This window comes from Pan troglodytes, chromosome 2 (assembly GCF_028858775.2).
Source record: "Pan troglodytes isolate AG18354 chromosome 2, NHGRI_mPanTro3-v2.0_pri, whole genome shotgun sequence".
Lineage (NCBI taxonomy): Eukaryota > Metazoa > Chordata > Mammalia > Primates > Hominidae > Pan > Pan troglodytes.
Genome location: NC_086015.1, coordinates 107,805,291 through 107,817,826, shown reverse-complemented (window position 1 = coordinate 107,817,826; position 12,536 = coordinate 107,805,291). Strand labels below are relative to the sequence as shown.

Genomic DNA, 12,536 nt, shown 5'->3' with positions numbered 1-12,536 from the left:
TTTTCCATTTGCTCTAGGTTTTTGAATTTGTTAACATAAGATTATCCATAATAGATTCCAGTAATCCTTTTTATTTCTGTAGGATCAGTAATGATGTCTCCTTTTTTTAATTTCTAATTTCATTTGAGTCTTTTCTCTTTTTTCTTTGTAATTTTAATAGTAATTTGTCAATTTTGTCCTTTTCAAAAAATAATTTATTTTATTGATTCTTTGTACTATTTTATAGTCTCCACTTTCACTTAGTTCTGCTCTAATTTTTTATATTTCTTTTTATCTCCTAAACTTTGGATTGGATTATTCTTGCTTTTATCATTCCTTGAGGTGCATTGTTAGATTATTTAATTGAAATCTTTCTAATTTTTAACATAGGCCATTATTGCTATAAAATTCCCTCTCAGCACTACTTTTGCTTTATATTATAGGTTTGGGTATATTGTGTTTCCTTTTCCTTTTCCTTTTCATTTTCTTCAAGAATTTTAAAAATTTCTTTCTTTTTTTTTTTTTTTTTTTGAGATGGAGTCTTGCTCCTTCACCCAAGCTGGAGTGCAGTGGCGCGGTCTCAGCTCACTGCAACCTCTGCCACCTTGGTTCAAGTGATTCTCCTGCCTCAGCCTCCAGAATAGCTGGGGTTACAGGTGCACATCACCATGCCTGATAAAATTTATTTCTTAATTTCTTCATTGACTCTTTTGTCATTCAGGAGCATATTGTTTAATTTCCATGTATTTGTACAGTTTCTAAAATTTGTCTAGCTATGATTTCTAGTTCTAGTCTATGTAGTCTGAGAATATATTTGAGGTAATTTCTATTTTAAAAAATCGTTGAGACTTGTTTCGTGGCCTAATATATGATCTATCCTGGAGAATGTTCCATGTGCTTTCGAGAAGAATGTGTATTCTGTAGCTGTTGGATGCAATGTGTTAATATATGTTAGGTCCATTTGGCCTATAGTTGAGATTAGGTCCAATATTTCTTTGTTGATTTTCTGTTTACATTGTCTGTCCAATGCTAAACACAGGATGTTGTAGTCCACAACTATTATTGTATTAGAAACAATTTATCTCTTTAGCTTTAATAATACATGCTTATATAGCTGGGTGTTCTAGTTTTAAGTGCATATATATTTACCATTATTAAATTATCTTGCTTAATTGGCTCTTCTATCTATATAATGACTTTTTTGTCTTTTTTTTTTTTGTATTTTTAGGCTTAAATTTTGTTATATCTAAGTATAGCTATTCTCAGATGCTTTTCATTTCCGTTTTTGTGCATTTTTTTTTACATTCCTCCACTTTTAGTCTATGTGTATCTTTACAGATGAAATGAGGTTTTGAGGGCAGCATGTAATTAGGTCTTGTTTTTTTGCTTAATCCATTCAGCCAGTCCATAATTTTTAATTGTGGAATTTAAATTGTTTACGTTCAAGTTTGTTATAGATAGGTAAAAACTTCTGTCATTTTGATATCTTTTTCTTTTTTTGGTTTTTAATGTGTAATTCTTTTATTTTGTAAAGGTAACAAAATATACGGAACAAAATTTTCCCTTTTTAAAACTAATGTTACAAATCCACATTATCACTTGTATATAATACTATATAACTGATCATTAATTAGGTGTATGAGTCCAACAATGTATTCTTCTAACTGTTAAGCAAAAAACAAAATAAATTTTTTTTTCTTCAAATTTATCCGAGTGTCCTCGTACGCCGCTTACGCTGGTGACCACTGCGATCTCTGCCAGCTGCGTGGAGTGACGGGAAGAGAGAATCATTGTGTGTGTGCAAGAGTGCTTCAGACTCAATTTCCAAACTTTTTACCCCTAAAAGCACGTAAATATACAAAGATGGATCCTTCATATAAATTAAAAACAAGAAATCAATCAATTTGAGCTCATTTCAAATACAGAAAAAGTATAGCACAGGTGTAAGCCATGACATGGTTTCCTTTAATGATACTGAATCTCGTATCACACTGGCCAGCACGAAGTTTGTTACTCAGACTTTACAGGCATTTTCCTTATTTCAGTCAGTCCGGGTCCCAGCACAACACAGGAGGTGATTCGAGATAATCGCCAGAATCTGGCCTGCTTGGCACCATGATACAGTCAGGGAAAACAAACCAGGGCGCCTCCACTGGTTCTCAGACCAGGACGTTTCTCATGGGTAACTGCTTTTTAAAGGAACTGAGATCTGATAAGGAGGTTCCTAGACTTGGAGCACTAAAGACACAAGCGTGAGGAGGCTGGAGGTGAGGGCAGCAGCGCCCGCTGCAGAGCGTCTCTCTGCCCTCGGACCTGGCCTGGCCATTACATGGCCCCGAACTGGTCGATGCGCTGCTTGGTGTTGCCCTGCCGGATCTGCCGCAGCGTCTTGTACTTGTCCCGACCTTGCCTCATGTTCTCATTGTGGATGATGTAATTATGAGTCCTCTTATTCTCATCTCAGGCCTGGGACAGCTCGCCGCTCAGCGTCAGCAGGGGCCGCTGCACGCGTTCGTTCTTCTCCGCTTCGGCGATGTGTTTCTCCTCGTTGTGGTTATCCCGGATGCCCTCGCTAGACAGCTCCGCTCTGTAGCCCGTGGGCTCAGAGCCCTCGTCCTGCAAACTGTCTTGGACATGGTAGCTCACAGGCTTCTATACGAGGGGCAGTGGGGGCGGGGGTGCCATCATCACCAGGTGCAGCTCCTCCTTGGTCTTCACCAGGTCATCCTGGGCTTCTCTGGCTCTGTGCTGCCACTCTTCAACTTCATCCTCCTTGCGCCTCAGTGCCTCTTCCAGGAGTGCGATCTTGGCTGTGTACTCCGCAAGCTCCGCAGCCAGCTGCTCCTGGCTCTTCACTGATCCACCACCTGTCTCTCCAGCTCCTCCTTCGTTAATGGGTACAAACATATAGTTAAATAGAAGAAATAAGTTATAATGTTTGATATCAGAGTACGGTGGCTATAGTTAATAATAATGCTTTATTTCCAAAGAGCTAGGAGAGAGAACTTGAAATGTTCTCAACACAGAAATAATAAACACTTGAGGTGATAGATAACCTAAATATCCTGACGATTATTACACACTCTATGCAATTAGCAAAATATTTCATGTACCCCATAAAATGTGGAAATATTATTCATTAATTTAAAAACATATATATGAAATATTAAATATAGATCCAGATTTTTCTCAATTTCTTATATTGGTCTGGTTTCTCATAATCCCTTGTAGGTTGTTTTTTGCCACCTGGTTTTTCATTTCTTGATCCAAAGTACTTCCTACTTAGCATCTGGAGACAATCACATATATTTCTGTGCTATTTACTTTGAAATATTCTGGTATAACAAATTTTGTTCCTTTTTCATCTCAGTGTAGAAAGTCAATTACTACTATCCATTGAAAAAAATCTGTATATTCATTTTTTGAGCTAAAAATATAAAACTTCTTTCGTACAAGTAAATTTTAGATTTGTGTAAGTATCTGCTATGGTTTGGACGTTTGACTTTCCAAGCCTCATGTCGAAATTTGATCCCCGGTGTTGGGAGTGGGGCCTAGTAGGAGGTGTTTGGGTTATAGGAGTGGATCCCTCATGAATAGATTAATATCTTTTCTGCGAGGTAGAGTGTTGAGTGAATTTTTGCTCAGCTAGTTCCTGTGAGAGCTGGTTGTTTAAGAGTCTAGCACTTTTCTCTCCGTCTCTCTGCTTTTATCATGTGATCTCTGCACATGCTTGTTCCTCTTGGCCTTCCAGCATGAGTGAGAGCAGCCTGAAGCCCTCACTGGAAGCAGACGTTAGTGCCATTCTTCTTTTACAGCCTGCAGGACTGTGAGTCGAATAAATATATTTTCTTTATAAATTACCCAGCCTCAAGTATTCATTTACAGCAACACAAATGGACCAAGACAGTACCACATACTTGCATTTTATAATTCCCACTTATAGCTATTTTTCTTGCTTCATCACATGGGAAAATTTTAATACTATACGGGTCTTAGAATTTGTAGATTAAAACTGTGAGGATATTCAGCTGAAATGCAAAGAATTCTCATATTCATTAAGGCAATGTCAGTATAAATGGGCTTAAATATTACTTTAAATGATTTCAATGCTTTTTGAGCATATTGGACATCTAGAAAACAAAAGACCAGACTCATTTTGTGAGCAACCATGTTCCCCCAAATTCCAGGATACTAAAAAGAGAAAAAAACAGTTTGTCCAGAGCTGTACTGCACTAATATAAAGCAATGCATTTAGCCAGAATCCTAATAAAGTAATGTGAATGATGTTATACTTAAATATTTTGTAGGGAAAAGAAAAATATGAATTGCTATTTTAATACATAATGCTAGAATTCATCATAGGCAGGAAATCACTTTATAACTGGAAATAAATTTGTAAGTACTACTGAGTGTGAGCTTAAACTCTGATATACAGAAGATGATGAAAACACAAAGAGATAGCTGAATTCTCTATATAGTTAATCAATAAAAATGTACAGGAGTGAGGAGAGAAGGGAGTAAAGAGGTGGATGGAGAATCATGGAGAGAGTTGACAATAAACCCATAGCAAGAGCCTGACTCTTTGGAAAAAGTTAACCAGTAAAAAATTCCAAACGGTGACAAAATCAAAGGGCATATGTAAACAGCCTTTAATAAAAGTCACATTTTACATCCCAGGGTCACAACTGTTAGCTATGTGACATCTGCTGTAACTGTGCGCTTTAGTTTCTTCATGTGAAGATATGTGTGTGGGATGGGGCTGAAAAGTTTGAAGTTAATACTTCCTGGCTTCCTCACAGAATGGTGTTTGAAATTTCCCAACTAAATTTGTGAAGGGAGGGACCACCTTTGTACGAGAACTCCAATAGATTTTTATCAGCATAAAATAGAATTCCTGCATTCTTAACTGTAAAAATGGGATTCACATAACATTTAGGAAAATTTCAATACTTCGGGATATGTCTGAAACAGTTTTTAAATTTTACATGTTTTAATTCATATTATTTCTCAATATTGAATTTAACATTCTTAATTTGGTGGCAATTTAAATGTTTAAAAGTCTGCCATATTTTCTATATGCATTAGAAATAATTTGAAAATTTGCAAGGAGATTTTAATAAGGTATATTACATGATAATAAACAATAAATTTAGGGATGTATTCACAGTAATGTTCTAATTGTCTGAGTATCCTCAAATTCACTCTGAAACAAAAAGAAACTACAGAATGTATCTGAGTAACCAAAAGAGATTTTATGAAGCCCATGCCTTGAAATCTCATGTCCTTTCCTCATCGAAGGGCCCTCAAGACACCTATCAAGGACTATTAACTTTAATTATGTATACATCTAATAAACTTGATTATTGGCATTGCCTTCCCAGAGCAAATATAACCATTTTAAAGGAAACTGTAAAGAGCAGGCTCAAGAGCTTGGAAACCATAGCTGGCTGGATCCATTCAGTGTAAAGCACTGTATCTCCTCCATTCACCTGCACCTCTGCTTCAAAGCCCCATAGGGCAGAACTACTTTCTTAAAATATAACAAATTCGGCCAGGCGTGGGGGCTCATGCCTGTAATCCCAGCACTTTGGGAAGCCAAGGCGGGTGGATCATCTGAGGTCAGGAGTTCGAGACCAGCCTGGCCAACAGGGTGAAACCCCGCCGCTACTAAAAATACAAAAATTAGCTGCTCATGGTGACTGGCGACGGTCATCCCAGCTAGTTGGGAGGCTGAGGCAGGAGAATCGCTTGAACCTGGGAGGTGGAGGTTGCAGTGAGCGAAGATTGCATCATTGCACTCAAGCCTAGGTGACAAGGCAAGGCTCCATCTCAAAATAAATAAATTAAATAAATAAATAATTTTTAAAAGTAACAAATTCAATTATTTAAATACTCTGTGGAGATCGCAACTAATGAAATATAAGGAAATAATCACTGTGACACTGTAATTTTCCATGTTAATTCTCCAAATAGATTTATGCAATTTATTATTCCAGCCCCAACTATTTATTAGAATTGTTCCTATTTAGGTTCTTAAGAGATGAAAGAATGGTTGGTGCTAAATTAAAAATAAACGTTCTATACTTTTTTTGTTTGTTTGCTTTTTAAGAGACGGGTCTTGGTCTGTTGTCCAGGTTGGAGTGCAGTGACGTGATTATAGCGATTATAGCTCACTGCAGCCTGGAACTCCTGGGCTCAAAAGATCCTCCCATTCAGCTGCCTGATTTAGTTTATACACAAGTTAGGTTGAGAAAGAAGAAAAGTGGGTTTACTGTGCAGAACTTTTGGTTAAGTGTTTGTTATTTTTTGAATTCTTGCTTAATGTGACAATGAATTTTTTTCCCCTATGTTCATAGGTTATAATTAGACTTAACTGGTTTTTCCATCCTTTTCTGAATGTTATCATAAAAAAAATCTATCTGGAAACATGCTGAAACTATTTTAGTTTGAATATGTGATAGAAACTCTATATCTTTTTCATATTATTTTTTATATCTATCTTACTTTTCCTGAACTCCAGTCCAATGGATGGCAATTTCCACTTGACTCTCCGTCATAGTCATCTTAACATTTCCAGATTTTAACTGACCAACCCATCCAACTCACCCCCTTCTTCCAGTGACTCATGATATTTTCCCAGTCTCTGTCAACATTTTCCAGTTTATCTAAATTTTTGGAGCCACTGTCACTCATCCCAGTTTCCCTCGGTGTCTCCCTCGATATCTAATCAGTCATTATACTCTTTAGTAATTTTTTAGGGAAACTTAAACAATTTTTTCGCCCCACTGCCTTTGTTGTAGTTTTAGCTGCTCACAATTGGAAGGTTTTTATTGACTCAACCCCATACTAGCTCATTCAGACTGCAACTAGGCATCTCTCCTGGACTCTGCTGCCATTTTATTTTGTAAGCACTTCTTAAATAAAGTGAGATCTCAAAAGCTTCCAATGTTCTAAGTCACCTATGTGGCCTCTTGTGTTCTCCATAGTCAAATCATACCTTAACATAGGATCTTATTTTATCTCTCTCTTATAAAATATGAAAACCCACCGTAGCTGTTTCAATTTTACACAGGTTCCTTCTGTCCTGAGTAGCCATTCTTCTTGAACTGTATCTGTTGGAACCACAGTTCTAATACATTTTTTTCAAGGCTTGGCTCACAATTAAAGCCTTCTACATCATTCTCTGGCCATTGTACCACATTACTCATCCTTTCCTACTCTGAACTTCTGTAGAACTAACTGCTTTATCACATACGTCACATTTTCTTTGAAAGGCCTTATTTTTATAGTTCAGGATAGAATACAAACTACTTGAGGCAGGGACATGCCTAAATGAATATGACAATAATACCAATCATATAACACTTATTGAGCTCTTATTATATTTGTCCTAAGAATATATATTATCTATTTATGTCTTACAAAACTCAGTAAGATGTTATAATTATTACCATTTCATAGATGAAGAGATGAGACACAAAGAGGTTTAGTAGTGTTTACAAGGTAATACAAACATTGAGTGGCAGAAGCTACATTTAAATACAAGGTGTCTGACTTCTTTGCTTCTGCTCTAAACTATGACCTTAGGTTACGTTCTTATCTCCCATGCGCACAAAACAAATCTCAACATAAAAGACATGTTCCTCAAAATAGTTTTATAAAATGAATCAAAATCTGGAAAGAATCAATAGTCAGTATTCTTTACATGTCTTTTATATTAAACTACCTCTCACAATGAAACACCTTAAAATATCTGGGATTTGCCGCTAACTTTGCTTCTTCACATCCTTACTCTTCCTTTCAGCTATAGGAATAATTTTTCAATAGCCCAATTTTCTTACTATACGTTTAATGAAACCAGTAAAGCTAAAACATTCTGAGTTCTCAGCAGTGACAGTGTCAGTAAGCAATTAATCTCCAACAGTTCACCTACCATGTTATGACTATTAGAGCTCAATTCAGCTCCTCACATGACCCTACTTCCTAATTCTCTCCTGGAAAAGAAAGTCTGTAAGCCAAAAACAGAGCATCAAGAAAATAGTAAGAAAAACTGATGGAGATAGAAACGAGTTTGTCATCTATAAAAAAAGGATGAGCATATTTTTCATAGAAAAAACCAATTCTGATCTTGGAACTTTTTTGATTGGTTACTTTTCAGCTTGCCTCATTTTCACCCTCTGCCAAATAGGTTTAACAGTATTTGTGCATTACAGGACATTGTAGGACTTAATTAAAGCTTATAAAACATAGAGGGAACCTTTCTGTAATTACCTTGCCACTCATCTTTGTCATTTATCTTTCCTCAAGGGGGTCGTTTCTTTTATCCGTTGTAATACAAAGAAAACCACAGAACATCATGTGATGCCATTGTAGAAAAGGATTTTATGCAGCTGTAAATAAGTAGCAACATAAGGCAATACTTGGCAAGATAAAATTCCAGCATATATAAGCTGCAAAAATAAAGCATCAGACTTTGTCACTGTGTCAGCTTCTACTCTTATCCGACTGGAGTCTATTCTCAAATGAACACTGCCAGAGTGATCCTTTAAAAATATAAGACCAATACTCTCATTCTTCTCAAACTCCTCATAGTTTCCCATCTTTGTGAGAATAAAAGCCAACGAATTTACAAGAAGTCACCTAGAAGAATTTTCATTCTTTGGCCCTCTCATTTTCTCTAACCTCACATCCTATTCCCTCCCAAATCATACTGGCTTCCTTGCCAGGCGTGTGCCTGTCTCATGGATTCTGCCTGGCTCCTTTTCCAAATCTCAAGTGCTCTTTAGACAAATCTCTGCATGATTCATTTATTTATTTATTTATTTATTTATTATCTTCTTCTTCATCATCATCATCATCATCATCATCATCATCATCACCATCATTATCATCATCATCATTATTTTGAGCCAGAATCTCGCTCTGTCTCCCTGGCTGGAGGGCAGTGGCGCATCTCCGCTTACTGCAAGCTTTGCCTCCCGGATTCACGCCATTCTCCTGCCTCAGCCTCCCACGTAGCTGGGACTACAGGCACCCGCCACCACGCCCAGCTAATTTTCTGTATTTTTTTTTAGTAGAGACGGGGTTTCAAGGTGTTAGCTAGGATGGTCTAGATCTCCTGATCTCGTGATCCGCCTGCCTTGGCCTCCCAAAGTGCTGGGATTACAGGCGTGAGTCACCACACCTGGCCAATGCATTTATTCTATCTCTCCTTCAGATTTTCACACTAATGGCACTTTGTTAGTGAGGTCTCATTTGAGCATCCTATTGACAATGGTACCCTGACCTTTGCCCTCTTTAATGTTCTTCCCTGCTAGAATTTTTCCATAATCTTTATCACCATATGACAGGCTATAGATTTAAATTGTTTGTTGATTGCCTGTTTCTCCTTACTAGTTTATACGCTCCATGTGCATAGGAATATTGAGTTGTTTTATTTACAGATTTATTCTCAGTACCTGGAAAACTGCTGTCACAAAGTTGGTTTACTGAGGTAAATATTTATTGAATAAATAAATGAGCTAAAAAAATTTCAAATCTGAAAATGAAAATGAGGCAGTATGAAATATAGTCAAGCAACAATTTTCTACAAGAGTAAAAATGTCCAGGTGTATTTACAGATAACATTTTTCATTTTACATGTATTATGTGTTGCTATATTAAAAGTCATATGATTAAGCTATTAAATAATTTAATATTTATTCATAATATTTGGATATGTAGCATTTTCTCCGAATTCTGGGAAATAGTACAAAAAAAGATGGTTTCATATCCCATAAAGTGGCCAAAAAAATAACATTTTAAAAGCTAGACTATCCTGCATTGAATGATCACTTTTGTATCCCTACTCCCCGGATGTTTTAATTCAGAAAAATGGCGTGTGGGGGATATTGACAGATACAGAGAAGCTACATAGGCACAGAATAAAAATAGAAATATGTAGACTTTTAAATATGGTAAAGGGAAGAATTTTAGTTGAAATAAATCTTAATTTGATTTAATAGATGTTCATACCAACAAATGGAATGTAAATATATGTTGCATGATAATCAATTAGCAATGATAAGCTTAATTTTATTCTTTATTACTCAAAAGATACCTGGAATATTCCTTTTAGGTCTAGGTACCACAATAAAAAAATAAGCAAATAAAAAAATAAGCAGGGTGTAAAGGAAAAAGTGGCTAGTCTCCAGCAGAAGTTCAAATCATGTCATATGAAGTTGACAAAAAGAAGAAAAGAAGAAGAAGAAGGAGGAGGAGGAGGAAGAGGAGGAGGAGGAAAGTAAGGGGAAACAAAACCCTATTAAATATGTTTATATATTATAAAGAAGATAAACTAAACTTGTTTTGCTTGCCCCTAAAGCAATACACAAAGACCAGACAAAGGATAATATCAATGCAAAGAAGAATTTGGTGAGAGAATTTTCCATTCTCAAATGGCATGCCTGGGAGGTAATATAATTTGTACCACTATATCGACTCACATACAAAATGACTGAGTACAAGATTGGAGAAATTTAAACAGGGATTCAAGTATTAGAACAATGGATAATAATTTTGTCTTGTCGGGTAATTATTTTAAAAATCTTTAAATACAACTCTACATAAAATTATTAATAATTAGAGTTGAATCCAGAGAGAGAACACTTTGCCACATGCAGATTTCAGTGTTGTTTTCTAAGAAAAAAATTACAATTTTAACATGAATTTTATTTATTTAGAAGGTTATAATGTTTAGAAATATTTATCAAATTTTACAAAATGTACCCTTTAATTTCATTTCTGAAAATGTATCATAAATTATTGTATACTGCAGCATTGCTTATAATAGTAAAAGGCTGCAAACCATTTACACTTCTAAAAATAGTGGCTGGGTTAAATAATTTATGTTATATTCAAATTCTACCAACATATATACCTATTTAAATAATGTTATAGGAGAAAAATTAATGATAAATAAGCATGTACGGGATATATATACATTGTCATAAAATGTCAAATATATAAAACTTGTTTGGATAGTGTAATTAAATAATTACTATAAAAATTAGCTTATACATTAATTTGTTGACTGAGTATTATGTCACCCATAACATGAGTTACATCTCATCACACACACACACACACACACACACACTCACACACAGGTGAGTGGCTTATCTAATTTTTAAAATTATTTTTGTTTTAAAATAAATGTATAACACCTTTATAATTTTGTTCAATCTAGTGAAATGAGAAATAAGCCATTTGTAATTACCTTTTCACATTCCATTGTTGACCAAACCATATTGATTCTATCCTTCAAAATATTTCTAGAATTACTATTCCTCTCCACTGCATATTTCAAAAGACTCCTAATGGTTTTGTTCCAGATTCATTGCCCTCAAGGATGTGTTCAGTGCAACTATTTAAAGTGCAATTTTGCTGAAATTCACTAAGATACATGATAAAGAAGAAAAAACAGGAGAAGAAGATGGACTTCCATATTTTGAAGATGGGACCCAAATAATTTCCTAGATCACGCATTGATTGATAGTGGTTTTCTATAGGGAAAGAATTTTATAGAACTATAACATTATTCATTCTAAGATTTTGTTTCTTTTAGCTGATTTTCATAACCAGCACAAATGAAAGGTTTTTCCAATACTTTAAGGTTAACATTTAAAAATTATGGAATTTGTCACATTCAGGTAAATTTTCAGCAATTATAGACACAGGGAATCTATGTGTTTTTTTCACTTTCCTATCTATTTTGTAATCTGTTAATACTGTTAACTTTCTAACACGGGTTATTTTAAAAATTTAGTAATGATTTTCTTAAACCTTTCTGGATTATTTGATATCAACGTTTGTTTCAGCCTTATATTTAGTACAAAGTTTTCTAGGAAAAATAGTTGTTAGAACACAGTGTAATTTATTTTCGGATTGAGCATCTTGGTTTCACTGATTTGTGATAGGTTGATGTAAACCTCAAAAAAGCAAAAATAAATTCTAGCATTTTGTTTTACCTAAAAATCATTGCAATAGGATAAAAGAAGCTTATTATACCATTAAGTTTCAGTTTTATATGTTCTTCTTTATCTTATTTGTATTATTCTGGAATGTTTCCATCAGTATTCCTTTACAGAGAGAATCATTTGCAATTCTATGGTAGATTTTTTTACATGTAGAATTTATTTATGTGGAATCCAATAAGGAATATGACTTCTTTTTGTTTCCATATGGCTTACTAAGTTCAACTACATTAGGCTCTTCATGATTTCTACCAAGAATAATAACAGAGAACACCATCACCTGTTCGTCTTACTCCTCTCATGCTTGCTTTTCCTGAGAAAGACAAATTTACGAAACTATCTCTTAGAAGGAACATATGGTTCACTAAGCATGTTGAAAATAGGACTGGAGACTAGAAACAGTAATGAGGGATTTCGTATTAAGAACAACATTTTGCTTGATATTTACTTTCAGTTTTCAAATAAAATACTATTTACTAATTTATATTGCAATATTTATTGGAATAGGCATTTTCATCTTTTCAGCATTAGTCTAGAAAATGG

General features: G+C 35.0%; 1 pseudogene; it reads right to left on the bottom strand.

Annotated features, from left to right (window-relative positions):
• Positions 1 to 2,297: 2,297 nt before the first annotated feature.
• Positions 2,298 to 6,672, bottom strand: LOC741084 (ezrin-like; annotated as a pseudogene).
• Between the last annotated feature and the right edge of the window lie 5,864 nt (positions 6,673 to 12,536).